We start from the raw sequence: 24,798 nt of genomic DNA, 5'->3' as shown, positions 1-24,798 counted from the left end.
CAAACACTTAGGTCAGTGAAAGAGTTTAACAATAGACAAAATGAAGTATGGAAAATGTGTGTAACTTAAGCCTTAATGAAGTATGGAAAATGTGTGTAACTTAAGCCTTAAGCATGTAGAAGCATATATACATATAAGTCAAATAGTCATTGGGCCTTGTTTCAGAGCAGATGAACTTTATTCATTTGGATCTTTGGTCAGTCCAGAACAATTGCCCACAAGGTCTTCCGTGAGATGTCAAACGGAAAGTCTTCCAGAATCTGTGTTGACCTTACAATGCCGAGTTGAGTATGGACGGAAATTGATGGGTCTGATCACTAGGTAGTGGGGGACATGCTCATTATATGTACGTCTCACATGTACTTTAAACATGTGACCCTAGGCTAGCAAGTTAGAGTGTACTTCTTCCCACTAAGGTGCTTGAGTGAACTTGAATATCATGGTATTCCTGAGGTGCGATATGACCATTGCTTTTTCGTATTCCCATTTTCTTTTCACTTGGATCGTTGCTTGTTTCACCAATTCTTATATAAGGGTCATTTGACTTTTTAGATGGACTCTCACTCTCATTACTAATTGAAGTGAATTTAGTCTTTGAGAAACCATCCTTTCTTCTTCAAACTTTTGAAAATCCATGATTACAGTTGTAACACCCTAAACCCCGAAACTTTATTTAAACGACAATTTAGGATGTCACTTGATAAAACATGTGCATTATAATCATTTAAAATTCAACATCTTGCAGCGGAATTTAATCATAACATTATACTTTGAATAGTCACTTTAAAAGAAAAGTAAATCAACAACTTAATTCATAAACGAATTCAAAAACAACTCAAACACCCCGTTCCCGATGTTATAGATCAGAGCATTTCAAACCAACTAAATTAACGATAGCAAACTAAATGAAGATAAGCTCCAAGGCTCTCTTCCCACTCACAACAACTAGATCACTCCTCTCGAGTATCTATATAATAAGGTACAAGCAACACAAAAAACAACAAGAAAAAGGGGTGAGAAAAACTTTGATATATTAATTGTGTAAAGAATGTGAGGGTAGATATAAAGCACACAACAACAACAATCATTCAGTTATACAACCAACTTTGAGACTGAGACTTTCTCTCCGTCATTGTGCTAACGTTCGTCAGCTCCATAAGGAGCAAGTTGGTGTTCCCGTCACCCACGTGACGACCTTCATGCTGTAACAGAACACAGAATATACATTTTCTATATCAGAGTCCGTTCGAAACTCGATTTCGACACCCAACGACCCAAAACGATTAGAATAGTTATGCATTCAAGTTATACGTAATTAAACAACACCCAATCATCAATTAACACATCAAAATGAGCACTTTTCAATATTTTATGTTATGATTTCAAAGATTCAAACATACATCAATGGCAATCAAAAATTCAGAATTCAATTACCCAACTCATGTATAAAAATCATTATATAAGAGAGTACAAAAATCATACATTAACATGGTATTCATCACGCAATCTTCATAAACACACCAAAAATCAAGAACCACATATCAATTGCAAAATTACCTAGAGGATGGTGAGGCCCCCTCTCTACCCTTCATAAATCACACCTATATGCAAAATAATTCCCCCTTACCTGAATTTTCTAGCAAATCAACCCTATTCTTGAGTTTCTTCTTTCTAAGTCTTTGCCTCTCTAGCCTCTTTTCTTCCAAAAGCTCCCACTTTATCGTAATGACACAATTAGACCATCTTAACATCCTTTTTATCTTAACCTAATTCTCATGTTTCTAATTACCTGAACGAAACAACTTTGGATAAGATTCCCTCATCCGAATCTCCAGATCCTACATCATGCTTCCACTAGCAGATCCTTCCCAAAAAAACGTCACCAAGACGATCTCCATGTCTCTCAAGTGTTTCACCTCTCGATCCTCCACTTTTAAGGAAGATGCTTCAATGGTCAATTTCTCTCTAACTTGCACATCGTCAACTTGAATCTCATTAGACGGATCAAAAATGTATTTTCGCAACTGACACATATGAAAGACATCATGAAGATTCGAAAGAAACGACAATAAGGCTACTCTGTAGGCCACTTCTCCTACTCTCCTCGAGATTTGATAAGGACCAATGAAACACGGCGTGAGCTTTCAAGATTTCAATGCAGGACCAATACCAATAACTGGAGTAACCCTTATAAAATCATGACCTCCAACTTGGAATTCAATTGTTTTCCTCCTCTTATCATGCTAACTCTTCTGGAGACTCTGCGACGCTTTCATCTTCTCCTGAAATTATACCAACACATAGGTGTTCTACACCTCCTACTGTATAAAGCCTCAAATGGTTCCATTCTAATACTAGAATGGAAATTTTTATTTTTAATGAACTCAATCAATGGTAAGTAATTGTCTTAGTTACCTCCCTGTTCCAAAACAATGGCTCTTAGTAAATCCTCCAAAGACTGGATAGTCCTCTCTGTCTGACCGCTCGTATGCGGATGATAAGCAGAACTCACTTCACTTTAGTAACCATGGCTTCCTGCAAACTTTTCCACAACCTCGATATGAATCTCAGATCTCTATCAGAACCAATACTCGAAGGAATACCATGCAAACTAACTATCTTCTTAATTTACACTTCAACTTAGGGGTGTGCATGGTTGGTTATTTTCAAAAACCAAACCATAATCATTTTAAAATCATTTAAATGGTTTGGATTTATAACCATAACCACATTTTAATCAAAACTGGTTATAAAATCGGTTATAAATTTGGTTATGATTATATAACCGGTTTTTTAAAAAAATCCAATTTTGAAAATTATTTTTTCCGAATTTTTTTTTTTCAAAAAAAAAATTAATATTTTGAGAATTAAAATATTTGGATTTGGATAATAACCGAATCCAAAATAATTTAACCGGTTAATAACCATTTAATTATATCCGAATTATATGAATGGATAACCAAACCAATAATAACTAAATCGATTAATAACCATTCAATTATATCCGGATATTTAAAAGTGGTTTAGGTTTGGTTATGGATTTGGACATTATAACCGGATATTTTGCACACCCCTACTTCAACTAGCTTCTACAATGAATAAATTACCTTTATCAGAATAAATAAGCTGATTTAGTCAATCTATCCACTACCATCCAAACCAAATCATTCTCTTTAGAAGTCTTAGGCAAACTTGTCACAAAATCCATGGAAATGCTATCCAACCTCCATTTAGAAATACAATGGATGCATCAAACCCAACGGTTTCTAATGTTCAATCTCCGACTTTTGAAAAGTCAAACACACATAACGATCTTGGATATATCCTTCTTCATTCCTTGCCACCAAAACATTTACTTTAAGTCTTGATACATTTTAGTAGCAGTGAGATGAATAGAATAAGGAGGTGCTATCCCAAGCACCTCCTTGTTCTAGCACACAAGCTCTCAACAAGTCTTCTAAGGATTGAATAGTCCTCTTTGTGTGACTATCTGTCTGCGGATGATATGTAGAACTCAAACACAACTTCGTACCCAAAGCTTTCTACAAACTCTCCCATAACCTCGACATAAACCTCAAATCTCTATCAGATAGAATATTGGATAGAATCACATGCAAACATATAATCCTCTCAATATACATCTCTGCTAGCCTCTCCAACGGATAGTTAAGTAGAATCAGAATGAAATGAAATGATTTAGTCAAACTATCCACAATAACCTAAATAGTATCACAAATTTTCACTGTTCTCGTTAATCCCGACACAAAGTACATCGAAATGATGTCCTATTTCCACTCAGAAATAGACAATGACTGCATCAAACCCAACGACTTATGATGTTCAACTTTTAACTTCTGACAATCCAAACACGCATTCATGTACTCGACGACTTTCCTTTTCATATAGGCCATAAAAACATCTTCCTCAAGTCTTCTTACATCTTTGTAGCACCAAGATGAATAGTCATACCACTTTGGTGTCCTTCCTCAAGAATACTCTTAAGTTCTAGCATATCCGAAATACACACTTGATCACAAAATCTCATAACATTATTCTCGTCGATTTTGAAGTCACCACCTTGACCTTGATTGATTAAAGCTAGTCGATTAACTAGTCTCAAATATGTCCTTTGACCTTCCTTAGTCTCCTCAAGAACACCACTGGTAAGCTTCACACTCTACGACGTGACTTCATAAATCAAACTCAAATTTCTAAATTCTTCTATCAGTTCCAACTCTCTAGCCATCAATGTCGAGCCATATCCCTTGTCTAATATTCAACTCATTCTGATCGAACATGTACTCCAAGCTCTTATGATTAGTTAATACTTCAAATCTAGAGCCAAACAAATAATGCCTTCAAATCTTAAGCATGAACACAACGACAACCGACTTTAAGTCATGCGTAGGATAATTCTTCTCATGAACTTTAAGTTGCCTCCATGCATAAGCCACAACTTGTCCATTCTGCATCAACATACCTCTTAACCCATCTTAGAAGCATCGCTATACACAATCAAAAGATTCAGTTGGACTCGGTAAAATTAACACTGGAGCTGTAACGCCCGTTTTTAGTTGCGTATTTTATTTGATTAAGTCATGTTATGCTATGTGTTTTATTTTACTAATTAGGTGTTTACGTGATTTTGGTGTTATATATTGGGTTTTTATAGTAAATAATATAAGTTTATTTAATTAAGAGAGTTATTGGGCTTGAGATAGCATTAGTAAGTGTAGGGTGTGATTTAAGGCCCATTAGCATTATGAGAAAGATAGTAAGTTAAACAAAACAAGGGTTTTAGAGGTTTAGAGAATAGAAACTCATTTTTCATAAAATTGGGAAATAGAAGAGGAGAGTGAAGAGAAGAGAAAGGGAGAATTCCAAGATTCAAGTTCATAGAGTTGGCTTCAATCCAAACCTAAGGTAAGGGTGGGATTCTTTCATGCTAAAGGGATGTATGATGATGTTTTGGGTGGGATTTGATTGTATGTTTATATCCATGGAAAGTTGTGTGTAGAGATGTTAGGGTTTATGAACAAAATGCATGAATTTATGATTTGAAATGTGTTTTAATTGATATATAGTGATGAATGATGGTAGATTTCGTGCTTATACCTGGTTAATTGATGTTTAGGATGAGTTATGGGTGAGGGGAGGGGGATTATGCAGGTCTGATATTGTTACTGAGTTTCTGCACAATCACGCCTCCGCTAAGCGGAGCTAGTCCGCTAAGCGGACCTTGTTTTGCTCTTTGCTTCTGTCGCGAGTCGCTAGTGCTTCACTAAGCAGACCTTGTGTGTATTTCGCTTCTGGACCCCTTCGCTAAGAAGACCCTGTTTTACAAAAATGGTTCCAACTTTGAAATGATGTAACTTTTGAACCATAACTCCTTTTCAAGTGCCGTTTGGACCTACGTGAAGCTCTAATTGATGTTTTACTATTGAATATGCTTAGTATAAATTTGAAAACTCGTGGATTCTTTTCTTGAATTGAATTTTATTGACATTGGAGATCCGAAATTGATTATGTCGTTTAAGTTGATCATGTCGTTTACGTAGAATATGTTGTTCGAGTCGATTATGTCGTTAAGTGTGATTGTGAATGTGCATCATTGAGTCACATTCATTGCATTGTTTGAGACGGCCCTTGTGGCAAATGTTTGAGACGGCCGTTGTGGCGGATGTTTGAGACGACCCAATGGCAATTGTTTGAGACGGGAGTTTTACTCTAATGGTACCACATGCATTTGCATTGTTCGAGTTGCATAAGTAAAGTCGTATGATGAGTCATAATTGAATATTTGTGTGTGCATAACATGAATGTTATCTTGTGTCGAGTTGATGGTTGTTTCGTTGATCATGTGTGATAATTGACTATGTATGCCTTAATTGAGATTGATATTATTGTTGTTGGTAAGATGTTGAATGATGTGAATAGTAGTAAGTGATATACGTTGAGAAGTGGTGACCAATGTATGATTATTCTCCGCTTTGAATATTATCATACATTTCTTTATAATAAATGATATCTCACCCCTTCTGTTTGAATGTTACCCTCCGTTGGTAACGTGCAGGTAATGACGAGGAGTAGTTGTGTGCCTTATAGCTCGAGTCGGTGTGTCGATGCTCTGATACGTAGCACTCGGGGGGATGTTGGATTACTTGCTTATGTCTTGTTTATTGTTGCTTATTCCTTGTTGGATTGTCATTATGTTATGTTGAGATTGGTTGGATATATTGTGCCATGTTGGCCTTGATGTTTATGACTTAGACTGTGGTTGAAATTTTATTTCCGCTGCGATGTGATTACCTTTTGGAAGTGATGATTAATGCATTGGATATTGCCCTTCTTTATATGTGTTATGTATTCATGTTGACGAGCATGATATGTGTATGTGATATTAGTGGTTTAAATGTGACCCTCAAATCATTTTGTTCGTATTACTTTATGATTTTTGCACTATGATTTTCTTGTTAATTGCGGGATAGATTTGGGGTGTTACAGGAGCCGATGTTTACCTCCTCTAAAGCTCTAGGAAACTCTCTTCAAACTTCACACCCCACACATAAGCCTTACCCTTCCTAATTAGCTAGGTTAATGACAAGGCCAACTTGGAAAATCCCTCAATGAATCTACGTTAATAACTAGCTAACCCAAGAAAACTTCGAATCATAGTGACAAACTTCTGATTCTCCTACTGCAACACACCTTCGACCTTCGACGGATCAACAACAATACCTCCACTAGAAATCACATGGCAGAGACAACTCACTTCCCTTAACCAAAACTCTCACATTGACAACTTAGAATACAATTGCTTCTTTTGCAATAAATTCAACACGATCCTTAAATGCTTAACATTCTCTTCATCAGTCTTTGAATAAATAAGAATATCATCGATTAAAACCACCACAAACTTATACGAATACAAATGAAAAATCTTGTTCATATACTCCATGAATACCAAGAGCGTTAGACACACCAATCGACACCACTTAATGAAATCTTGTTCATATACTCCATGAACACACTAGGAGCGTTAGACACACCAATCGACATCACTGAATGGAGTCTTTGGAATATCTCTAGCCTTCACACGAATCTGATGATATCCCGACCTCAAATCAATCTTGCTCAAGACACAAGCACCCACTAACTGATCCATAAAAAATCATCAATTCCCGGAAGCGGATACTTGTTCTTGATAGTAACTTCATTCAATTGTCGATAGTCAACACATAAACGCATATAACAATCTTTCTTCTTTAATAACAACACTGGTGCACCCCACGACGAAACACTACGCCTAATGAACTTCTTCTCGAGAAAATCCTCTAGTTTCTTTTTAAATTCGTTCAACTCTGCAGCTGACATTCAATACGAAGCCATTGAAACAGGACTAGTACCAGGTACTAAGGCTATCGTAAACTCTACCTCGTGTTCTGGAGGAAAATCACTGATGTCTTCTGGAAACACTTCTGGGAATTCACAAACTTCAGATAAATCACTAATCACTCTTTTGCCCTCGGTATCCAACAAAGTTAACATCATAAACACCATTGAACCATCTTTGACAGACTAATCTACTTGCCTAGCATATACAAACAGACCCTTCTCCTCCTTGGACTATGGAAATGACACTACTTTGTCGAAACAGTTAATAGGGACATGATTAAACTCCAACCAGTTCATACCAAGGATAACATCGAGTTTTATCAACGGTAGACAGACTAGATCCATCCCAAAATTCTTACCAAAGATAGTCAACGGAAAATTCAAGCAAACCCACGATGTCATTACCGAACCTAAAGGCGGAGTACCAACAATATACTCCCATTCATAGAAGTTAATTCGAGGTTTAACCTCTTAGCACAATCCTAAGAAATAAACGAATGTGTCACACCCATGTCAATAATATCAATCTTTCTTCATTGGTAGTCTTTGAACCCGACAAAGAAAAGACCTTTCCTCCAGACAGGACCTTCTATGGCTTCTGAAAATTAGTACTGATGTGCCCATGCTCTTCATAGTTATAGCAAGTTATCCCATTACTCTTATAATCAGCAACCTTATAACCCATCTTTCCACACTTGAAGCACTTTGTCTCAGAGCTCTGGCACTCATTAGCATGATGTTCTATAACACCACACTTATAGCACTTGATAGGAGCATGAGTCTCTACCCCACTTGGCTTCTTCCCATCTGTAGTCTTTTGCTTCCCTTTGTCAACATGAGTCATATACGGCTCACCTCAAAGGTGTCCCTTTCCTTTCTTCTCACTAAGACTCTTGTAGTAAGCAAATCGGGCTCTACTATCCTCATGAAAAATTCCACATTTATTCGCCAGTATAAGGAATTCGTGAATCTCCCTGTATCCAATACCCTGCTTAATCTTTGGATGCAATTTATTCTCGAACCTGATGCACTTAGACTCCCCATCTGTCACACTATTATAGTGTGGACAAAATTTCACCAGTTCATCAAACCTAACATCATACTCAACAACAGCCATATTTTCCTACTTAAGCTCGAGGAACTCGATCTCTTTCTTGCCGAACACATCTTCTAGAAAGTACTTCTCTAAAAATGCAGCTCTGAACACAACCCAACTGATCTCTGCACCCATGATTTCCATCCTATAACGTGCATTATCCCACCAGTCTTCAACCTCTTCTTCCATCATGTTAGTACCAAACTGAACCTTCTGAACCTACGTGCAAGCCATCACTTGGAAAATCTTCTCAATTCCCCTGAGCCATGACTGTGCATCATCAGGGTCGTACAGTCCCTCGAAAGTTTGCAAGATGTTTCTATGAAACTTCCCCAAAGTATGGAACTCATCATTCTCTCCAACATTCTGATTGTTCTGCTGATTTTGAGTCATTGCTTGAGCTAGTGATTTCAAAGATTCAACAATCATATCATCGTTTCTTCCTCTAGCCATATCTCTACATATAGGCAAGTAACATTAGAAGAAATAAAACATCGACAATTTCCACACAATAGTCGACCACTATGGGACGAAAAACCTTACAAAAACCTGACCGGACGGGCCGACCTGCTCTGATACCACTATGTAACACCCTACAAACCTTGCACTTATTATTATTAAAATAAAGCATATAGAAAACACATGTTCACACTTAGGATGTTACTTGATATCAAACACATTTGTTCTGTAACACATAATTAAAGTAAGACATTCAACACCTGTCATCACATGCTCACCTTTACTTATGGTATCATTACAGCAGAATAAAAAAATAAGCATGCTTGCAAATCATATAAGTCTTATGAGAATACTTTATTACAAATCAAACAAATATGGTAAACATTTCTCAAATCGACACAGTCATCAGAACAATGAAAGTATAACATCTAACTCTCTAAATTACATAAATGGAACTAAAAACATTGTTTTCCCCACCCATACCCAGTGTTATAGATCAGAGTAACATAATTCTCAGAATGGAAAATAAAAGGAAAGAAGAAAAACCTTGTGCCATCCTCCCGCTCTATGAAGCTACCGAGTTACATGCTTATTTGTACTCCCAAGAAGAGCACAAACCACAACAACGACAACAAAAAAGAGGTGAGAATCACATCAATAAAATACATGGTATATACTGCAAGGTAGGATACAATTTACAAACATCTACACGTCCAATAGATAAGAAAACAACATCACTTCACAACAACATTCTCACACCCAAATCAATACCATTCACAATTACAATTATGAATATAACACATTCTTTCAATGCGACTCTACTATGCAACTCGATGCATATGCATGTGGTACCAAATCTGTACCCACGAGCCCCCTCTCTTAGAGCTTGGGATAAGCCACTAGTCCCCTCTAAGAACTATCGAACATGCCTCTTGACACAACTAAAAAGATGCAAGAATCACACATATCAATATCAATCACTACTACAAAACGCGTAAACAACAACGCCAAAGTTACCACAGTTTGCCCAAAACCGTGGTGACACTTCTAAAATCATGCGCTAACAATTGTGTTTTATTTTTTATTAAAACTTTTAAGGTTATAATTACGGTAATTTACCTAACCGTGGTGATATAACCTAGCCTTCATGGGTTCGATGCTCAGGATCCTCAAATAGTTAATCCATCTTATGTTAATGCGCGCTTATTCAATTTTATTTATATTTAATTAAATGCGCACTTATTCAATTTTATTTATATTTAATTAAAAAAATAATAGGTATATCACTACAGCTCATTTATAAAACCATTGTTACACATTGGCGCTTCTTTATATATGTTAAACACTAAGTATCTATTTTCAATGAAAAAAGAAACAAACCCTAACACCAACGTCGTCGACATCATCGGGAAGAAGACAAGAGCAACCATACTCATTATTATTGTTCAATTTTGTTTCAAAAGTCGCATTTGAAGACAAACTCATCCAAGAGTTTTACTATGTCTGCTTCCACTATAAAATCTAGATCTAGAAACTTTTGTGGTTGTGATAGTCGTATAGTTTCATACCAAGGGACAAAATAAAGGAAGACTTTTTTGGAGATGTCCATTTTAGAGGAGTGATGAAACATGTAATTTGTTCATATGGGATGAAGACATTAGAGAAAAATTGGGAAATGAAGATGAGAGTAATATGAAGTCAGAGTTGGAAGTTGTGGCCTATTTGAAGGTTATGTATGAAGATTCAAAAAAGAAAAAAAATTGAAGAACAAACTGAAGTTAGAGAGATTTTCTGGAAATTTGAAGTTGTTGTGTTTTCTTATCTCCTTCATGTTTAATATTTACTTTTTTTATGAAATACAATAGTTGAAGTAGGGTTTGAAATTTGAAAATTTTACACTGATTCTTATCTACTTTATGTTTAATATTTACTTTGTTATGAAATGTAATAGTTGAAGATGCAATGAACTTGACAGGAATGCAACTAAAAAGACGGTTTTTTACGAGTAAGTTCATCGCAAACTGTTGAATTTTCAATTACAATTATCTGTTTGTTAGTTTATCCAATTTATAGTTTAAGCTGACAGGTTAAGTTGATAGTTTAAGTTGTTAAGTTGATAACCTTAAGACAGTTAAACAGAAAGATTAAAACTTCATTAAATAAACTTTGAATATTACAAAATCAAAAACCATTATCATATCTAAACCCTCTCGCTGAGATAAAATTGGACCAATCATAGGCCTCATCATTATCATCAGAATCTAAAAAATTAATTATTTGCACCACAACATACTCTAAAGAAACATTTGGATTCTCATCATTATTGGTAGCTTGAGCAGGATAACACATGTTGATTCCTTTGGATGAAGTTGTTTTTGTGTTTTAGTTCTTCCACTTTTATATTGTTCCTTCTGATTCTTCATCTTCTTCTGTTTAAAAACCAAAGATGCCATTAATTATTGTTTCTTTAATTTTATACCCTTTCTATTCTCTTTGGAGGTTGGAAGGATTGCATACCTCGAGCTGTTCAAATTTATTGTGTACTCATAATACAAGTTTTGATAACAATTCAAAAATGGTGTAGTGCTGATTCTCGTATGAAACGTTTGGAATTTATTCACAAATAATATCATGATTTATTCACAAATAATATCATTATTAGAAATAGTCGTTGTTAAAGAGCGCGCACTTTCCTATTTTCTACGATAGTCACTGGATCGTGATTAAAAGTGCCGCATATACTACCACACGCTACATAATAACGCATGGTCCTGCGTGATTATATATCTCTCCCAACCGTTGTTAAATGCCTTTTCCGTAATAGTGAATGTGTTAATACCCCTCTCTGATCCTAACATAATGCACTGAAAAATCATGTAATCAACTCTCCAGATTACCACACAATCACAATCGCAAATGCACAACACAACTGAAATCAGCGCAACACGTTTATTAGATAATTCACCTCAATCAATTTATTTTCTCATACACACGACAACACATCAATCATAACTTAACATACTTGATATATCATCAACCCTTTCATCAATCATCATTTACTCGATTAAAAAAATTTAATTTGATTAAGTTCTCTCATCTCAGCTCCAACATTAGTCATGCAATCATTTAAAAATAAAATAACCCAATTTGGCATTTTTATACTCTCAAACAGACTTACTGCACAAACTGCAGAACCATGACGCCCTGGTTGTCACCCCAGTGACAACCATCATTGACCTTGTTACTCCTAACCTGTCACACTGTGATGACCGGCTTGGAAACCCAAGTCTAGAAACCATGATGGGCTCCCCATCAGGTCGACGATGATCATCATAGCGCATGACAGTATACCCGTCATGTTGGTGAAGCCCATCACCTTTAACTAGAAAGCAGAATCGGCGTTTTCTGCCATGGACCACATTTAAGCTCCGATATTTGGATAACAATCCCTTAAATTTTGATTACAAACATGATGTACCGATCAAAATAGATAACCACACATACATATACATCTATAACAATAATTTAGTCAAATATTCATGGATTAAATCATACAATTTTATGTTCATCATTCCAATTCAACCACGCATATACACAACATAGTTTCATGGTAAATGGTACATGAATTTCATCATTAAAATAGAATATAACGCCAAGGGATCACCAATTTTCAAATTCATATAACAACACAACAAAACATACACATTCATACCAAACCTCTTGGAGGTTAAGGACTCCTCTACCCTACCCTTCATGCATATACCCTTTATTAAATTTATTCTCCCCCTTACTTTAATTCGTAGCACAAAAATTAATTTCCTAACTTGGTTGATGTTCTTCTCCTTCAAGCTCCAACCTTCTACTCCAAGTCTTTGCCTCTTTTCTCTCTAAACCAAGTTTTTCATGTTCTGATGAAAAATTCTTCCAATCCTAGGTTTATCTCATAATTTTATACTAAGATTAAATCTTCTCAAAATTATACACGTAGCCTAAACTTACATACTTTTTACTCCTTTCTCCCCATAACCTTTCCCTAATCCTCACATTTGGCCCAGTTGTTTTATTTCTCTTATTTTATTTAAAGAATAAAACTAAAACATTATTTTAATTAAACAAATAATTCTAATTTATTCTATCCTCCTTTATTTATCTCTCCATGCATCTAACTCAAGGACACTTACCCCACAAACATCCAATAATTAAATAAACTCTCAAAAGGCATAAATAAATACAACAAAATAATTTATATGAGAAACGGGGTGTTACACTTATATTGTTCCAATGATTCTCCTCATTATAAGAATACTTTAAAGTTCCAATTAATTCAACTACTGTCACCAATCCAACCACATGCCAAATACTACACACATATTCATCAAAAATCAACTAAAAACACATAATTCACTCAATAATTAAATAAAATGCAACTAAATTCAATTGAATAAATTAATTGAATTCGGGTGTTACAACAATGCCTTTTTTCCTATCAGAGCAGGGTATCCTTTGGGTTGTCCTCAATCTTTCATTTCTCTTACTTGCCTTTAGCTCTTTGACTCAGCTTCGCTTTAGGTACCATTTTCGACTCTGGACTCCTATTTCATGGTTTCCTTTCCTTTATCTTTCTAATGACATATATGAATGAGCGACTTGCTAATTTGGGAAGTAGTTCTGTCGATAATGATCTTTTATCTTCTATTGGGGGAAAAATCCCAAATTATTCGAATACTAGTTCTTGGGAGCATATTATCCCTGATTCAGTTCATGTGTTGTTTGTGATAGCTCTAAATTTTATGGTGCTTCCAATAAATCTATTTTCGGGGATGTAGCGGTAAAAATGTGACTCGGGCGCAATCGCGCGCTCGGAGTATCAACAGAGTCGCCACCGAACTTTATTTATTCCAAAAGGAAAGGGAAAATATCGATAAAACCCACTAATGAAAAGAAATGGATAAGATGGTCGTCGCAACCAAATTAGGGTTCGGGAGTCGGTTAAGCAAGGGGAAGGTATTAGCACCCCTCACCTCCATCGTACTCGATGGGACCCATTTAGTTAGTTTTGTGTTTGAGTGTTAGTGTGATGTTTGCGTTCTTTAGCTTATTGATCGAGAAAAGATAAAGAAAGGATTTTTTAGGTTTTTTTATTATTGTGAAGAAAAAGAAAAGATTTTTTATTATTATGCTCGCCAAGACGTTTGTATCTTGTGCCTACGTATTCCCTCGTGCAATGGGAAAGTCAGAGCAATCGTAGTTCGGGCAAGAACCACGAAAAGTTTTGTTGGTTGATTTTAGCGAGAGGTACTCGATCGCTTTCAAATGGAAATACTACGCGCACATGGATATGAGATCACTACAAGAATGGATAACTAAATCAAGAGTGAGACAAGATTTTAGCCATTATCGCATTCGAGTGGAAGATATTCGATCTTCACATGTGGAAGTATGTTCGTATTGAAAATTGATTAAGTATCTCGTTTATGAAAAGAGTTTTAAAATGGTAAGGAGATATCTGCGGACGTTTAGTAAAGGATTGAGCATAGGTGTGCACCTAGCGCGTCTTTACCCAAGGTATTCAACAGGAGCGAGCCTCATTGTCACTTGTTGTCCTTGTTAATTAATTGTTTTTTTTATTCAAAAGATCAAGGTATTCAAGAGGTGTTCATCCCTTGTCACTCAACCTTTTGGTTTGATTAAAGTATTTTGATTCAAAAGATCAAGGTATTCAAGAGGTGTTCACCCCTTGTCACTCAACCTTTTGGTTTGATTAAAGTATTTTGATTCAAAAGATCAAGGTATTCAAGAGGTGTCCACCCCTTGTCACTCAACCTTTTGGTTTGATTAAAGTATTTTGATTCAAAAGATCAAGGTTTTCAAGAGGTGTCCACCCCTTGTCACTCAACCTTTTGGTTTGATTAATGTATTTTAGTTCAAAAGATCAAGGTATTCAAGAGGTGTTCACCCCTTGTCACTTGATCACTTTGATTTGATTAAGAAAGCTTTTTATTTAATGTTTTAATTCAAAAGAATCGAGGTATTCAAGAGGTGTACACTTCTTGTCACCCGATCTTTCGATTTAAAAAAGGTTTTCGAAAGGATGAAACTCGACGTTGGATCGAGAAATTATTTGAATCGCCTTGGCGTTGGACCAAGATTTATTAGTTTTTGAATGAAATTAATATAATATTTTTTTTTGTATTTTTATAATAAAAATAGAATCTAAATATATAAAAACATTTTTGAAATTAAAACAAAGATTAAAAATAAATTGAAATCAGGGCCGTCTTTGAGGGTGTGCAAAGCGGTCTACCGCACAGGGCCTCAAATTTTCCAGGGTTAAACTATAACTAAATAGGGCCTCATAAAATATCAGGTAGGTTAAATCATGAGTACATAGGGCCTCTAATAATTTTTTATGCTTAAATTGCGGCTAATCTACACAGGGCCTCCAAAAACTTGTGACGGCCTTGATTGAAATGAAGGCACTTAAAATAATAAAAAGTTGGGTTCAAAAGAAAGAAATGGAGGGTTCAGGCGAAGTAGATAGGGGGTTTAATTAGAAAAACAATTGGGCTAAGCCCAAACCACAACCTGAAAGACAAAAGCTCCAACCCTAACTGGAATGAAGAGAACACGTCACACTCTATTCCTCTCTATCTTTCCGCCCCTGTTTCTCAGTAAACGAACAAACACGACAAAAAGAACTGAGTTCTCTCCCTCAAATCGCTCGCTATCTCTCTACTCTCGCCATTCTCTCGTTTTCTCTCTCTCTCTCTCGTCTCGCAATTTTCTCTCGCACAAACAAACAACAACAACAAATACGACACTCTCTTGATCGAACCTCATTCTCTCGGTTTCAAACAAAACAACCTTCCCGATCAAGACAACAACAGTAATTACATAGCAACAGTCGAGAAAGAATATAAATCAAACATGGTTCAAGATCTGCACAAACAGAAATTACAACAAACATTTATCGAGCATGGAGCATTAGCACAAAAAGATTTAGAAGATTCAAACCGAGTTGAAGCTTTTTCCAAGTGTATTGTTCTTCTTGCTCCGATTGAGTTTCTCGTTGCTGTGATTTGATGAAGATGACTTTGAGTGCGTTGAGTTTTGTTATGAGAGGATAAGAAACAAATTTATGCAGAGTTTTTTTTTGGTGCTGGTTCGTGGCTCTGAGATGTGTTGTATGTGTGGGGAAGTTGATGATTTGGATGTGAAAAGGTGTTGTTGAAGATGTGTGTCGGTTGTTCTGTTTGTGAGGTTTATGAAGGATAAGATTGAGTGAAGTTAACTGTTGAATGGTTTTGAAGGGAAGTTGGCAGTGTTGGTCTCATGGAGGATGGTTGGTGTAATGGTGATATGAGGGAATGCCTCTGTTTCTTGTGTATGATGTTTGAAGGTTTGTGAGGGTGAGGTGTATTTGATTTGAGGTATGAGGTTATGGTGATGATGAAACAAGTTGGAGGAAGTCGTGAAGACTGTTTTTTTTTTTTTTGCAGAGTTTTTTCGTTCCTCCTCCTTGTGGTTTTTTCGTGTGGCCTCCCCCCTTTCTTGTAGATGCTGAGTTCTTTTTATAGAGGAATAAAGGTGGGTTTTGGGGGGAAAATGGGGAATTTTGCAATGTTGTCAGAATCGGGATCTTACATAAGATCGAGAGAGGACATTAAGATCGTAAAATATAAAATCGTAATTAAGATCGGAAGATCTTACTCAATTAATTTTATAAGATCGAGAGATGATAACAAGATCGTAAAATATAAGATCGTCACCAAAATCGTAAGATTTTACCAAAAAATAATACTTGAAATATTTTATATTATATATTTAATAGTGCATGACTTTGAATATTAAATATAAATCCATAAAGTCTAAATCGAAAACATAAAATAATTAAAAGTCTCAAATCTTAAACCTAAAATAACAAAGTCCATAAAATAAAATACTCAAAATTATAAAGGCTAGTACAAATCACAAAGACGGCGATAATTTGGATTATCCCCCATAATGTCATCTCCTTCATCTTCACTAATCTCATCATCTCCTCCACCACTACCATCATCATCATCATCATCATCATCATCTCCATCACCTTCGTCTGCATTTTCTTCTTCATTGTCACTTTCTATAGTTTCAAGGACATCAAATTCATCTACATGTGTAGTTGATTTAACACCAGTACTTTGCATCAAATCTTCATCTAAATCAGCCACATTTACATGATTACCACCTGCATTTTCTTCCTCAGCAACACACCACCAATCACCATCATCTTGGAAATCATCGATTGTTAGATCTCGCTTTTTCCTTTCAGCCTTATTCTTGGTCAATCTTGTATTTACCATCACATACACAAGATCGTTCATAGTCTTTTGTTTCAACCGGTTTCTTTTCTTCGTATGAACCTTAAAAGAGGAAATATTAAACTAAAATGCATAACATATAGTAACTATAAAAAATATATATGATAATTTGAAAACATACCATCTCAAAAGCACTCCAGTTTCTCTCACATCCAGAAGAACTGCAGGTCAAACTTAACACACGAATAGCAAAGTTTTGCAACTCTGGGTGTTCATCACCGTAAGATTCCCACCATTGAGTTGGTGTCTTGTTTTCTAGTCCACGTTAAGCTATTTCACTCCCAAAGAACCCTTTTTTACTCTTAAAATCTTCAAGCTGACCATCAATTTTATTCACCATATTCATGTCTCCTCCCATCATCCTTTTTAAACATGCATACATCCCTTGTTTAACTTCATTATCTGCTTTGAAATTAGGTTTGTAATGCAACATTGGATTAAGATAGTAACCCGCAGCATGCAAAGGCCTATGCAATTGTTTGTCCCATCTGTGATCTATAATCTTCCATAAAGGTTGGTAGCTTAAGAAAGAAAAGATTAAATTAGTTCATAAAGAAATACTTATATACTGTTTATATGAAATAAATCAATCTAAGATATTTTGTAAAATTATACCTTTTTTTCTTATTATTGTAGCTAGTTTGAATTTGCTCTTTTGCCTGATCCATTGCTTCATAGATATATCCCATGGCTGGCTTCTCATCAGAATCCACCATACGTAAGACTTTAAGTAATGGAAAAGCACCCTTAAGGCAAATAACCAAATTCTTCCAAAAGTCTCTATTTGTGACTATATTTTCAACCAATTTCCCATCTTTTGTCTTGGCAAATTTACTATCCTTCCATTCCTTAGAAGTGAACATCCTATACAATTCTCCCTTCTTATCATTCAAGCAACCCAAACATAAATATGATGTTGCAAAGCGAGTGGCACCAGGTCTTATCAATTCACCTCCTGCCGTATAATGATGCAATAAAGTTATAAGACCTGTCCTAGCATAAATGTAAGTTGTGATCTTTTTACCCGAAGCAATAATCTCCTTATGCATAGGTATCTTGCTCTCAAAATCCTCTAACATTAGATCAATACAATGAGCTGCACAAGGTGTCCAATAAAGCATATTCCTCTTGTCCATCAACATTTGTCCAGCCAACTTGTAGTTTGCAGCATTGTCTGTTACAATTTGAACAACATTTTCTACCCCCACTTCCTCAACGATGTCATCCAGCATTTTGAAAACTTTATCAGATGTCTTTGAAATGCCAGATGCATCAATTGATTTTAAAAAGAAAGTTCCCATAGGACTATTGACTAAAAAGTTTATTATAGTTCTCCTCTTTTGATCCGTCCATCCATCACTCATTATTGTACATCCAAATTTTTTCCAAGCAGCTTTATGCTCCACCAATATGCTATTTATTGACTCAACTTTTGTCTTTAAATGTTTACCTCGAATGTCATGATAAGATGGTGGCTTATATCCTTTACCATATCGGGCAATCATTTCACACATCTTTATAAATTCTTCATCTTTTACAACATTAAAGGAGATAGCATTGTTGTAAAAATAAGTTGCAACTTGTAGGTCAGTATCCTCTTTTTCTTTTTTCTTAAAAGCATCGTTGATAGTTGATTGAGAAGTTATCCCCCTCTTGAAGATATTTGCAAGACTTGAAGAATCAGCTTTTTTTCTTTTACCATCTTCCACATCAACCTCTACTACATCTTCACTTAGAGTTCTCTTCTTGATGAGTTTGGTTTGCAATTTATGAACAATGGTCCACATTTCTTTGCGAACTTCATCAGGAACAGATATGCAGGATTCAACATTACTATTTGTCCCTGCTAAATGATGCTTAAATCGAAAAACACCGCCGGTATATTCAGTATGACAATAGTTGCACTTGATCTTTCTTGATCCATCGTTTACGGGAGTGCCATGTTGCCATCCCACATCTTGTCTTTGACCAGCAGCATTTTTTGCAACTTTCTTATTTCTCACAGGAACAGACATACTACTATTACTACCACCAGCCATCTGTCCCATTAACAAAATAAAGTTAAAACAAAAAAATTTTATATAAAAAAATTTAATAATACAAATTTTTTTGAAAATTAAAACATGTAGTAATAAAAAACAAATAAATAAGTAAAATTAAAAACATTATATTTGAGTGTAAAATAATATCCTACAAACATATATAAATAAATAAGTAAAATTAAAAACATAATTTTTATAAAAAGAACAATTGAAAAAAAGTATTTATATTATATATATATATATATATATATATATATATATATATATATATATATATATATATATATATATTATATTTGAGAAATAAAAACAATTAAAAAACCTATATATATATTTCTATTGTCACTGTTAGTCACGTGAAGAAGAAAAAGTTAAAGAATTTAAAATCATTTTTGCTACTTCAATTTTTCCATGTTAACATTTTATATTATAAAGTTTTTTTTTAAAGATTTATCATATAATCATATTATAAAGTATAAACATCTAAACTAATATCATCTTGGAAGTTGGAATAAAGTCTGACGGTGGTGACGGTGATGCAATATATATTTCCAAGAATCATTATTAATATTATATTATATTATATTGAAAAGTAATAGTAATACATTGAATACAAATAACAATAGAGATAGTCACGTGAATTTCAAGAGTCAAAATCAATTTTCCAAGGACCATAATTTATATTATTATTATATTATTTTGGTAGAAGAAGAAAATGCATAAGGTAAAACAACATAGCATAAAAACGATAGACACAAAACAGAGCATAAAAACAGAACAGAGCGCTTACTTCTTCTTCTCCGGCAGCGAAATTTCTGAACCTTGAAGTCATTGCCGACTTTGTAGAAGCCTTCGGTTCGAATTCAGAGCAATTGAAAAAAATTAGGTATTTATGTATTTATATCAAGCGGGTTGTAAACCGGGTCACACTTTACCGGGTAAATAAAACCTATATTTTTTCAGATTTTGTGGGATTCTTCTATCAGCCTTTTAAATCTATCATTTTGCCGTGATTTTCGCTTAAAAACGATCTTGCTTACGATCCAGATCGGTGGAGGTGATTAAGATCGCAAAATCGTGCGATTCCACGATCTGGATCGCGATCTTGACAACATTGGAATTTTGACCTACATGCCACCCATATGAAATTAAATTTCCAATATGCCACCCTGCCAAAATTTAGTCCCAAAATGCCACCATTTTGTACCTTTTTTCACTTTTTGGCAGGTCTGCAGATTTTTTTTTTGCATGTCAGTGGGTGACCGCCGTTTCAATTGGAGGCCATGTGAAGGCCTTCATGAGGCCGCCATTTCAATTGGAGGGCACCCATTAATTTATTTTGTTTTTCTCGTTTTTTGTATTATAATTATTTTTAAATGTTTTTTTAATATATAGTTAATATTAAAAATTATAAGTTAATTATTTAAAGTATTAAAAAATTAAAAATTTAAATTTGTGAATAAAAATTAATTTATTTTGATACATTTTATTGAATTTATAGTTAATAATAATATAATTATAATATATAAATTTATATTTTTAATTAATAGTTAATAACAAAAACAATAGAATTGTAATTTAAAAGTACATATAAATTTTATTATTTTTTATTCAACAATATTACACCATGATAATGCGATGAAAAAAAACTAATTTTGTCCGCCTTGATTATGATCTCCTGGTTGATACAGGTGAGTTCCAGTATAACACCTTGCAGGTATAATTGTACGCGTGCTTCGGCGGCGTTGTTGATCTTCTTCGGGTTGTTGATTTTCTGTCGGCGGCATGGGAGGGGGGCAGATGTTTGCTGGAATGAAGATGTACCACAAATAGGGACCTCGTTTGGGAAAATTTCAAAAGGGTTGAAATTTCGAAGTCCATATTTATTGGAAAGGTGGTGGTTGATTGATGTGTTGTTGAGGTGGGATAAGTGGAGTCTACGGTCGCAACATAACAATCAGAGTAATTTGAGCTAGATGGATGTTGTGTTGAGTACGTTTGGGTGAAGTTGGGGTTAGAGATTGGAGTGTATTGGAGGGGTGGACGGAGGTATTGTTCTTGTGTATGTTGGTACATGAATTGTATTGGTTGTTGTGGTGTTTGGAAAGGGTTATCTGTTTGTTGCGATGGGGTGTACTGAGTTTGGTGTTGGGTCGGATTGTATGAGAATTGTTGTTGTTGTGTTTGGTAATTTTGGGATGGTTGGTCGTATATGTTTGACGAGGAGGGTTGTGAGAATGGTGGGTTGTTGTATGTTTGTGGTTGGGTAGGTGGCATCTGGGAAGAGGAAGGTTGAGTACGTGGATCAACGAGCCATTGATCTGCAGAAGCGTGCGTAAACGGCAAAGATCTATACCAATTCATATATTCGTGAGTTGGCACAGACTGTGGGTCAACCGTAGGTCCAGTCAGGCAATATCTCACCACATTTCTCCATTTTTGGTGCTCACTGCGGTACAATCGAGTAAACGGAGTATTCCATGATTCTTTCATTGTCATTTCATGGTGTTCTTTTAAGCAACGTGGTTTGGGAGGTGGTTCTTGGTGGAACCCAAACTGCAACTTTACCCTATCAGATTGCTGCCATTCGACAATCCAGAAGCATATGATCGGCACGGTTGCATTCCACATTGTGTGGTCGTTATTATCTAGGGGCGGATAGTTGATATATGGTCTCCATATAAACTGTTGCAGATTAAAAATAAAAGTTAATTAATAATAAAATAAAATTGAAGTGATTGACGTTATAAAAAAATATAGATAGATAGATATTTTACGTTTCCATGGACCATGTGATCGATGCGAGTACGGTATCCAAGTAGACAATGTTTAGGGCTATCCTTCATTTTTTTCTTCTTTGCACCCCACCTATGTAAGAATAAATTAAATATAAGAATGTATAATGATAAAAATTTATAATATAAATTGAAATAAAAAAATCGTAAAAAAATATAAACCTTGCAGCATACGGATATGATGGTAGCTTCGGAGAGATGGGTGCCAAAAAAGGCAATCGAGGATATCCCCAAGCTTGGAGAAGTTCAATACACCCTCCCATTCCCTCGACTTCTACGTCTACCGACTTACACATTTCTCTATAAAGATAGGCTAACACGGCTGACCCCCAGCTATATGTATTGCATCTCTCCAAATCTTGTAGCAATGGCACCCACATGATATGCACATATTTACTACTTTTATCGGGCATTAAGGATAAGCCAATTAAAAGCAGATTAAAAATTCTAGTGTATGTAGTTAAGTGTCCCACAATTGAATTTTCATTTACCAGATTATTAGCTAACAATGATTTAAGCCAAGATATTAGAACCATCCGACCTTTTAAAGCAGTACGTGGTGGATGAGCACCCAAAAATTCTTCCCACATGTCCAAGTCTAATTCGGTAGGACCGGCTACAGCATTACCGTTGACACGTAGACCCAGTAACATACTCACATCTTCCAACGTTATGGTACACTCACTAGTTGGAAAATGAAATGTATGTGATTCGGGTCTCCATCTTTCGAGCAAGGCCATTACGAAACTTGTGTCTATGTGGATATGTGGTATCCTTGCTACGTTTGCAAAACCCGATCTCGCCAAGTAAGGCATAATGACACCAGGAGGATCTAATTTTTTATGGGATCTTGTTCTAAATTGTTCAGGATCAGCAAGCTGTAAAAAAAGTTATATAGATAAGTATAAATATATAAATATAAACATAAAAACATATAAAATTAAATAGATAAAATTAAATAAATAAAATTAAAAATATAAATATAAATATAAGCAAATAAAATTAAATATAAACATAATAACATAAACATAAATATATAAATATAAATAAATAAAATTAAATATAAACATAAACATATAATATAAATATATAAATATATAAATATAAATTTAAATATAAACATAATAACATAAACATAAATATATAAATATAAATAAATTAAATTAAATATAAACATAAACATATAATATAAATATATAAATATATAAATATAAATATAAATATAAACATAATAATATAAACATAAACATATAAATAAATAAATAAAATTAAATATAAACATAAACATATAATATAAATATATAAATATATAAATATATAAATATATAAATATAATTATAAATATAAACATAAACATATAAACATAAATATATAAATATAAATAAATAAAATTAAATCAGTACCGCAGCATGTTCGGGTGTTCCTCTATGTTTATCACCAAACCAGAAGAAAGTCATTTTATATGAAGAGAAAGAATTACAAGCAAATAGATAAGTGAGATTGTGATGTTATATGATGAGAGTGTTGAGATTGTGATGATGAAAATGAAATCTCAACTACCTATTTATAGAAAAAATTGGTAGGTGGTTGGGGAGTTATAATATTTAATAATATGGTTACATAGTTATTGCACTTGGTTAGATCCATTAATTAGGATTTTTACACATTGATAAAATTTCTTCAACTGTTATACGAAATTTTACATACAATTCCATAGGACCTATGTTGATAAAAAATAAAAAATTCGCAAACATTTCACGTACGTCTTCATCAGTTCTGATCTTCATCTCTGCATATAACAACAACCCATTTGAATTCAAATAGGGTTTTCTGTAGCAAATTTCAACAATTTCTCAGTTAATTGCAGTGACTTGATGTATCTGAGACTTAATGTCAGAAAAATTGAACGACTCCATCAACCGCACTGATATAGGATTAGATATAATATTACCAGAAAAAATATCATTTGAACAGTTCGGAGCAATAATGTGCACTACTCCAATATAGAGAGCCATGGGGAGAACTATTGTGTAATAGAATTGGATTTGACGCATGCATAGGTGCCCTCCATTTAAAATGGCGGTCACATGCTATGGGTGCCCTCCATTCAAAATGGCGGCCTCACCCTTCACATGGCCTCCAATTGAAATGGCGGCCTCAAGCTAAGGGAGGGCATGCAGAATTCCCACGTGTCTTGCATGCTTGGCACACTCTTCAAATTTTTCATTGTGTATATTAAGTTCAAACCAGCCTCATTTTGTGACACCGGAACAAAGATGTCTCCAAATAATTTTAATATTCAAGTCCACTACAACGGTTTAATTTTTCCCGACATCAATGTTGGGGTCGTATTTCAAAACACAGACTCACAAACACTCAAAATCAACCCTGTTAGAACAAGATTTGTTCTTATCAATTATCTTAGTTTTGATGATAACAATAATATGAATTTTGCTTAAGATAATATGGTACTCTAATCCAATGCAATTTCCCTTTCAGGAAATATATAAAGAGTACGCATAATTCAGCGCTCAGAAGATGTGTCTCAAATGGTTCAGCATGCAACATCAGAACATGGTCTGGCAAGACATCAGAAGATGGTCGAAGCAGAATCAGAACATGGGTCTATGGAAGCATCAGAAGAACATGAG

The 24,798-nt window shown here is 34.7% G+C and overlaps 1 pseudogene; it reads right to left on the bottom strand.

Moving 5' to 3' along the window:
• Nucleotides 1–16,908: 16,908 nt before the first annotated feature.
• LOC131639154 (uncharacterized) lies at nucleotides 16,909–23,604 on the bottom strand (annotated as a pseudogene).
• Between the last annotated feature and the right edge of the window lie 1,194 nt (nucleotides 23,605–24,798).

The sequence above is a fragment of the Vicia villosa genome, unplaced genomic scaffold (genome assembly GCF_029867415.1).
Source record: "Vicia villosa cultivar HV-30 ecotype Madison, WI unplaced genomic scaffold, Vvil1.0 ctg.002546F_1_1, whole genome shotgun sequence".
In the NCBI taxonomy this organism is placed as follows: Eukaryota; Viridiplantae; Streptophyta; class Magnoliopsida; order Fabales; family Fabaceae; genus Vicia; species Vicia villosa.
Note: the sequence above shows the minus strand (reverse complement) of the source record. Positions and strands in the feature narration are given on the sequence as shown.